Source organism: Leptonychotes weddellii, chromosome X, assembly GCF_054177405.1.
Source record: "Leptonychotes weddellii isolate Sample4059 chromosome X, ASM5417740v2, whole genome shotgun sequence".
NCBI lineage: Eukaryota > Metazoa > Chordata > Mammalia > Carnivora > Phocidae > Leptonychotes > Leptonychotes weddellii.
This window is the reverse complement of record NC_138385.1, coordinates 78,607,096-78,615,187: the sequence shown is the minus strand read 5'-3', so window position 1 is coordinate 78,615,187 and position 8,092 is coordinate 78,607,096.

Here is an 8,092-nt window from a genome sequence, read left to right as displayed (position 1 = left end):
TTTCAAATATCTTTCAAGACTTGACTGCTTAATACATATGGCCTCCAGCTAGTTGAGCATCACTACATTATCAAGGACAGCATCATTAAGTGAGAGGAGAGACTAGGTATCTAGGGCAAAAGTGATAATCAACTATAAGCTGCTGGGTTTGCTGTCTTCGGTAGTCTACATGATGAGGAGCTTGTGGACCTATTGAATTGCACTGCGTTAAATCAGGAGACTTTTGTGAATCTTGAAAAACAATTTTACATGATTTACCAGAAATGAAAGCAAAAGCTGGACCAAAAAGTGCATCCTACTGGCAAAACTGGCAAAACAGATTTTGATGAAATTAATATTTTTAAGTCTATCTTGGGGGAAAAACATGGTTTATTTGGGGTCGAAGGGTGCATATCATCCTAACGGTTCTGCCAAATAAATAAATAATTTCTGTATTTGATAAATATTTTCAGGGTGCCATTAATTTTAGAAACCTTCCCTTAGAGACAGTCTCTCCTCTGCTGTCCTGCTCACTACTCCCTTGCGGTGTATTCAGTAAACTTCTGTCTCTTAAAAAAAAAAAAAGAGGGCCGCCGGGGTGGCTCAGTCTGTTAAGCGTCTGCCTTCTGCTCAGGTCATGGTCTCAGGGTCCTGGGATCAAGCTTTGAGTTGGGCTTCCTGCTCAGCGGGGAGTCTGTTTCTCTCTTCCCCTGCCCCTCCATGCCGCTCATCCTCTCTCACTTGCTCATTCTCTCTCAAATAAATAAATAAAACCTTAAAAAAAAAAAAAAGGAAAAAAGAAACCTTAATCAATTTTGCAAAGGATGTCTTCTAAAAGAGCATACAAAATTTGTTCCATGTCTTTATAGACTTTAGGGTATCAGAAACCTGTAAAGACCATAGGGATCCATGTAATCCTGCATTTTTAATTTTATTTATTTATTTATTTAAAGATTTTATTTCTTTATTTGATAGAGAGAGACACAGTGAGAGAGGGAACACAAGCAGGGGGAGTGGGGGAGGGAGAAGCAGGCTTCCTGCCAAGCAGGGAGCCCGATGTGGGACTCCATCCCAGGACCCTGGGATCATGACCTGAGCCCAAGGCAGACGCTTAACAACTGAGCCACCCAGGTGCCCCAATACGGCATTTTTTAAAGTTGAAGAAAACAAAATAGAATTTAAATGACCTGATTCATGTCATTAGTTTGGTGGCAGAATCTGAAGCAACAGCTGAGGACAGGAAACATTCACTGAGCATTTATTATGTGCTAGTCGCTCGTCCATGTGCTTTCCATGTGTTATCTTTTATAGATTACAAAACCATATCAGGCAGGTATTGTTATCCATCCTTATGGTACAAATGAGGAAACTGACGCTGAAAGAGTAAGTAATTTACCCAAGATCACATAACCAGTGAGTGGCAAGACTAAGCTTCAAACCCAGACCGTTTGGTTCCAGATTTTATGTTCTGAACAATTAGGCTATCGTGCCAGCTCATTGTGTTTAATATTTTTATTTGAGGGGTTGGGACATTAACTTTTTAATCAGTTTTTTTTTTTAAGATTTTATTTATTTATTTGACAGAGAGAGAGGGAACACAAGCAGGGGGAGTGGGAGAGGAAGAAGCAGGCTTCCTGCCGAGCAGGGAGCCTGACGTGGGGCTTGATCCCAGGACCCTGGGATCATGACCTGAGCCGAAGGCAGATGCTTAACTGACTGAGCCACCCAGGTGCCCCTTTAATCAGTTTTATTGAGGTATATATTCTATATATGATAAAATTCACCCATTTTAAATGTGTGATTCAATGACTTTTGGCAAACATAGACAGTATAACCACCACCACAATGAAGCTATTAAAATTTTTCATTACTCCTCTAAATCCCCTTATGCTGTATCGCCATCAGTTCCTTCGCTCTGTCCCTGGCCACTGGCAATTAGTGACAGCTTTCACCGTGTGTGCTTTTCCTAGAGTTACATGTAGAAGTATATCTTTGTATCTTTTTTTTTTAGATATGTTTTTTTTAATTTTTTTCAAGATTTTTTAAATTTATTTGAGAGAGAGACAGAGACAGAGAGAGATAGCAACAGAGAGCACAAGCAGTGGGAGTGGGAGAGGGAGAAGCAGGCTCTCCGCAGAGCAGGGAGCCCGATGCGGGGCTCGATCCCAGGACTCTGGGATCATGACTTGAGCTGAAGGCAGACGCTTAACGACTGAGCCACCCAGGTGCCACTATTTGTTTATTTTAGAAAGGGAGAGAGAGCACGAGCAGTGAAGGGGGGAGAGGGAGGATAATCTTTAAGCCGACTCCACACTGAGCATGGAGCCAACACAGGGCTCCATCTCACGACTCTGACATCAGGACCTGAGCCGAAACCAAGAATCACAAAGAGTTGGAGGCTTAACCGACTGCACCACCCAGGTGCCCCCTTTGTGTCTGTCTTTTAATTAGTGTAATGCTTTTCAGGTTCATCAGTGTTGTTGTATCAATAGTTCTTTCCTTTTTTTTTTTTCAAGTTTTTATTTATTTACCGGCAGTGGTGGTGGTGGGGGGGAGCAGAGGGAGAGGGACAAGTGGACTTGGTGCTGAGTTTGGAGCCCAATATGGGGCTGGATCCCAGGACCCTGAGATCATGACCCGAGCCAAAACCAAGAGTCAGATGCTTAACTGATTGAGCCACCCAGGCACCCCAACAGTTCTTTCATTTTTATTGCTAAGTAGTATACCATAGTATGAATAAATCACAATTTATTCACTAGTTGTTGGACATTTCATTTATTACCAGTTTTTAACTGTTATGGGTAAATCTGTGAATGCTTCTATAAATTTTTTGCATGGACATGTATTTCAGTTTCTCTTGGGCATACACCTAGGAGTGGGATTGCTCTGTCCTTTAATAAGTATATGTTTAACTTCGTAAGACAATGCCAAAGTGTTTCCCAAACTGGCTATAGCATTTTGCATTCACAACAGAAACACATGAAAGTGCCATTGTTCCACATTCTCACCAACAGTTAAATTTTTAGTTTTAGCTGTTCTGATGGATATATAATGGTATTTGCTTTGGTTTAAATTTGTATTTCCCTGATGATTAATGACATTTATCTTTTTATGTACTTAATGGTATTTTGTATGTTTTCTTTTTCAAAATGCCTGTATAAACATTTTACTCATTTTTGAATCAAGATGTTTGTCTCTTACCGTGTTGTTCTGGAAACAAGTCAGTTGAACTGTCAACAAGTCAACAAGAATTTTCAGGAAAATTCTTTGCAAATATTTTTCTCGCAGTAGGTTTTCAATAGATGCCCATTATCAGTCCCTCTATTTTTATTTTGCTGAGAATTTTTAAATATGATTCTGTATTAGAATTATGTCATTTTTTTTCTGTGCCTATTTAGAAGATCATACATAATTTTATTTATACCCTGTTAATATGGTGAAATACTTTGATTTTCAAATCTTAAGCCAACATTGAATTCTTGTATATACTCAAATTGGTCATGATTTATTATTACTTTTGTATCTTCCTGAATTCACCAGATTTTTGCATCAATGTTCATGAGATATGTTAATTTTTAGTTTTTTTCTTTAGTGCCTTTGTCTGGCTTTGGTATAAAGGGAGAGCTGTCCTCTTAAAATGAGTTGGTAAGTGTTTGCTCTTTTTTTTATTTTCGGGCTTGGAGTTTGCTTTTTAGGAAGTTTAACTAAGAATTACATTCTTTAATACATAAAGTTCTATTCAGATTATCTGTTTTTTATTGAGTGAGCTTTGATAAATGTCTTTCAAAGAATTTGTCCATTTTGCTTAAGTTTGCAAGTTTATTGCAATAGTTCGTAATATTTCCTTGTTCTCATTTTAATGACCATAGGATCTGAATTGATAGCCCCTCTTTATTGCTTACACTGTTAATTGGGTATTCTCTCTATAATTTTTTGGTCAGTTTGACTTGAGATTTATTAATTTATAGGTAGTTTCAAGTATTTTTTGCTTTATTTTTCTCTATTGTATATCACTGTTCTATTTCCTTTATTCCAGTAATTGTCTTTATCATTCCTTTCTTGTCCTTATTTTGGTTTTATATTCCTCTGCTTTTCCTAGTTTTAAGGTGGAAACCTAGACCATTGACTCAAGACCTTTCTTTTTTTCCTGATATAAACATTTGATGCTATAATTTCCCTCTAAACGTGGCTTTCTCTCTATCCCACAAATTTTGATACCTGGTATACTCACTTCAATAAAGACTCCACACGGGGTCAGGTGCCACCCCTCTCATCTGCTTTTAAGAGGTTTTGTTTATGCTGATTCAGCAATGTGATTATAATGTGTTTGCATGTGAGCAAGTGTGTGTGTGGGTGTGTATGTGTGTGTTGGGTTTATTTTGGTCTTCTTGGAAATGTGGGCATATCGTTTTCATTAAATTTCAAAAATTTCTGGGGTGCCGGGGTGGTTCAGTCGGTTAAGTGTCTGCCTTTGGCTCAGGTCATGATCCCAGGGTCCAAGATCAAGCCCCGCCTCCAGCTCCCTGCTCAGTGCGGTGTCTGCTTCTCCCTCTCCCTCTGCCTGTTGCTCCCCCTGCTTCTGCTCTCTCTCTCTGTCAAATAAAATCTTAAAAAAACAAAATTTCAAAAATTTCTGGCCATTGTTTCTTCAACTATCCCCCTTGTTCTGGGATAATTTCTGGGTCATTGGTTCTGTTATTTTTTCTTTCTGTATTTCACTTTGGAATTTTTCTTTTGCTTTCTTTAAGTTCATGGCTCTTCTCCAGTATCTAAAATGCAGTTGGCCCCAGATTGTTTTTTCCTTTTCAGATATTGCATTATTATCCACTAAAAAGTCACACTTTGATCATATTAGTCTTCCATTTCTCCCCTTATCAGGCCCAGATTTTTTTCTATGTCCTTCAACATATGGAACATAATTATAATAGCAAGTTACAAGGTCCTTTTGGTCAATTCCATCATTTCTATTATTTCTGGCTTTACTTCTATTCAGTGATTTAGTTCTTCTGATTATGGATCATATTTAACTGCTTCCTTCCTGGCAATTAAAAAAGTTTGAGTATAGTTGACATACAGTGTTACAATTCTGGCAATTTTTTAAACTCTTTTTTTAAAAAATTTTATTTATTTATTTGACAGAGAGAGAAAGAATGAGCACAAGAAGGGGTGCAGCAGAGGGAGAGGGAGAAGCAGGCTCCCCACTGAGCAGAGAGTCTGATGTGGGGCTTGATCCCAGGACCCTGGGATCATGACCCGAGCCGAAGGCAGACCTTTAACCAACTGAGCCACCCAGGCACCCCAATTCTGGCAATTTTTGATTGGATGCTGGTCTTTATTTTTATTTTGTTATATTCTGGATATTGCTGTATTTAAAGAGTATTGAACTTTGTTTCAGTGTCCAGAAATTTAGGGTCAACATTTTTTCAAGGCCTGGTACTAAGCTTTGTTAAGGCAAGTTCAGAAAAATGTATTTATTTTAGGGCTATTTAATGTCACTATTAAGGTGATAATTTTCTGCAGACTCTATCAGATGCTCCCTGTATTAACAAAATCTCTACACTGGCTGGTGGAAATGCAAAATGGCCTTAGCCTTCTGTGACCTGCGAATTTTTTAGCTTACTGCTGCTTTTCAGTGGTTCTTTCCTTATCCTTGTGAAGATTCTATCCATGTATGTGCAGATCAGTACTCAGCAAAGATTCAAGGGGTATTTTCTGTAATTCAAAGGATGACTTAACCACAACAGAGCAAAACTCTCCCTCTTTTTTGCTTCCTCCTCTTTAGTACTTTGCTGCTTAAATTCTAGGTTACTCAGCCTCTCTGAACTCAGAGTTTTATCTTCTCAACTTGTTAAGATCACTGGGGTCTATTTCCTTCCCCTTCCTTGTACTTCAAACTACCTGGTGTTAAAAAAAAACAAAATTCAACTAAGTAGATTTTAGAGATTGTATTTGCTTTTATTCAGTAATTCATGAATTGGGCAGCATTCCATCTAGCAGATAGAAAGGAGTTCCAAAGAGCTGTACAAAATGAGAGACTTTAATAGGCAGAAGCGATGGAAACTGTAATTAAGGTAGGTATTAAGTCTTGGTTTGGTGATGTGGGCTTACACAAAGTGACTTCATTTTGGGCATGTTGTCTCTTTCTAAACACTGGAAAGTAGCCTATACGCTAGCTGGAACAGTCATAGAGCTCAATTTAACGTGTATCCCTTCTCTCATGAATTAGTCTTGTACTGCCCATTGACCATTGTCTGTATTAGGAAGGAAAAACAATTTTTCTTCTACCCTTCTAGGTTTTTGGCTGAGACCTCACTGTAATAAAAGATAGAGGAGAAAAGCAAACAAAAATTGAATAACATGTGTACCTCCTGTATATGTGGGAGATACCCAGGAAAACTGGTCCAAGCCATCACCTTAAATACCATCTCCAGCTAAAGACAAAAGAAGATGTTGGGGATGGGGAGCCAGTTTGGGGAGTTTTCAGGCAGAGCACAGTAGATGAGGGCATGGTTATGCAGATTTAAATCCATTCCTTCTTCATTGACGAGTTTCTAGAAATTTAGTCAATTTCTCTTCCTGGTGCAGAAGGGAGACACTCTTAAACATGGAGATTTCCCTTGTAAATATAAATTTGTATTCGCTATTTTTAAAAAATAATCAGCCTAAAATAACCTTATTCCAAAGAGGCATATTTGGGGGTGGCATATTCTGCTCCCCTTCATCTGAAAAGTTATTTCATATATTTTTTTAAGATTTATTTATTTATTTGAGAGAGAGAGAGAGCATGAGCAGGGGAAGGGCAGAGGCAGAGGGACAAGCAGACTTCCCACTGAGCTGGGAGCCCCACGCAGGGCTCTGAGATCATGCCTGAGCCAAGGCAGACGCTTAATTGACTGAGCCACCCAGGTGCCCCTGTTTCATATGTTTTGTCTATTTTTCTAGTTACTTGAGATGGGAGGGTAATTTACATAGTAATTAATTATTTTACCAGGTAATTTTAGTGCTATTGTCCCACATGTTATTATCTAAATTTATTTCAATCTCTTACTTGCTGTGTGACCTTAAATAAATTGCTGAATTTTGGGCGCCTGGGTGGCTCAGATGGTTAAGCGTCTGCCTTTGGCTCAGGTCATGATCCCAGCATCCTGGGATTGAGTCCCGCATCGGGCTCCCTGCTCCTTGGGAGCCTGCTTCTCCCTCTGACTCTCTCTCTCTCTCTGTTTCTCATGAATAAATAAATAAAATCTTTTAAAAAAATAAAAATAAAAAAAATAAATTGCTGAATTTTAATCCATTTAAGGGACTAGCCATGTGAATAGTAAGGAAGTTCATCCTTATTACACTGTGTAGAATTTTTGTTGATATTTGAAGGTCCTGATGATTTCTTGAGTCTAAATCTTGGGTTTTGTTAAGTTAATGAATATTTTTAATCTTTAATTCCTCACTTTTAAAGTAGGTATAAGAATAGTAACTATTATTATTTTTATATTTTATATATCATATTTTATATTTTATTATTATAGAATCATTTGGGAAAAAATAAGATCATGTATGTAGAAAACTTAGCTCAGTGCCTGGCATTATCTTGGTGCTCAATAAATGGTAGCTTAAATCTTTTTTTGTTTTAAGATTTTATTTATTTATTCATGAGAGATAGAGAGAGAGAGAGAGGCAGAGGCAGAGGGAGAAGCAGGCTCCCCACAGAGCAGGGAGCCCGATGCGGGACTTGATCCCAGGACCCTGGGATCATGACCTGAGCTGAAGGCAGTCGCTTAACCAACTGAGCCACCCAGGCGCCCAGCTTAAATCTTTATTAATATAATTTTAAAGGAGTGACTATGTTATAAAATGGTTCAGTTTGCATTCAGAATGTTACAAGAAAGGACATTAGAGTTTATTATGCTGCCTCATAATTTTTGAGCATAATTTATTTCTTTTTTTAATAGATTTTCTTTTTTTTTTTAAGATTTTATTTATTTGAGAGAGAGAGAGAGACAACAAGCAGGGGGAGGTGCAGAGGGAGAGGGCGAAGCAGACTCCCCACTAAGCAGGGAGCCCGATGCGGGGCTCAATCCCGGGACCCTGGGATCATTCACCTGAGCCGAAGGCAGCC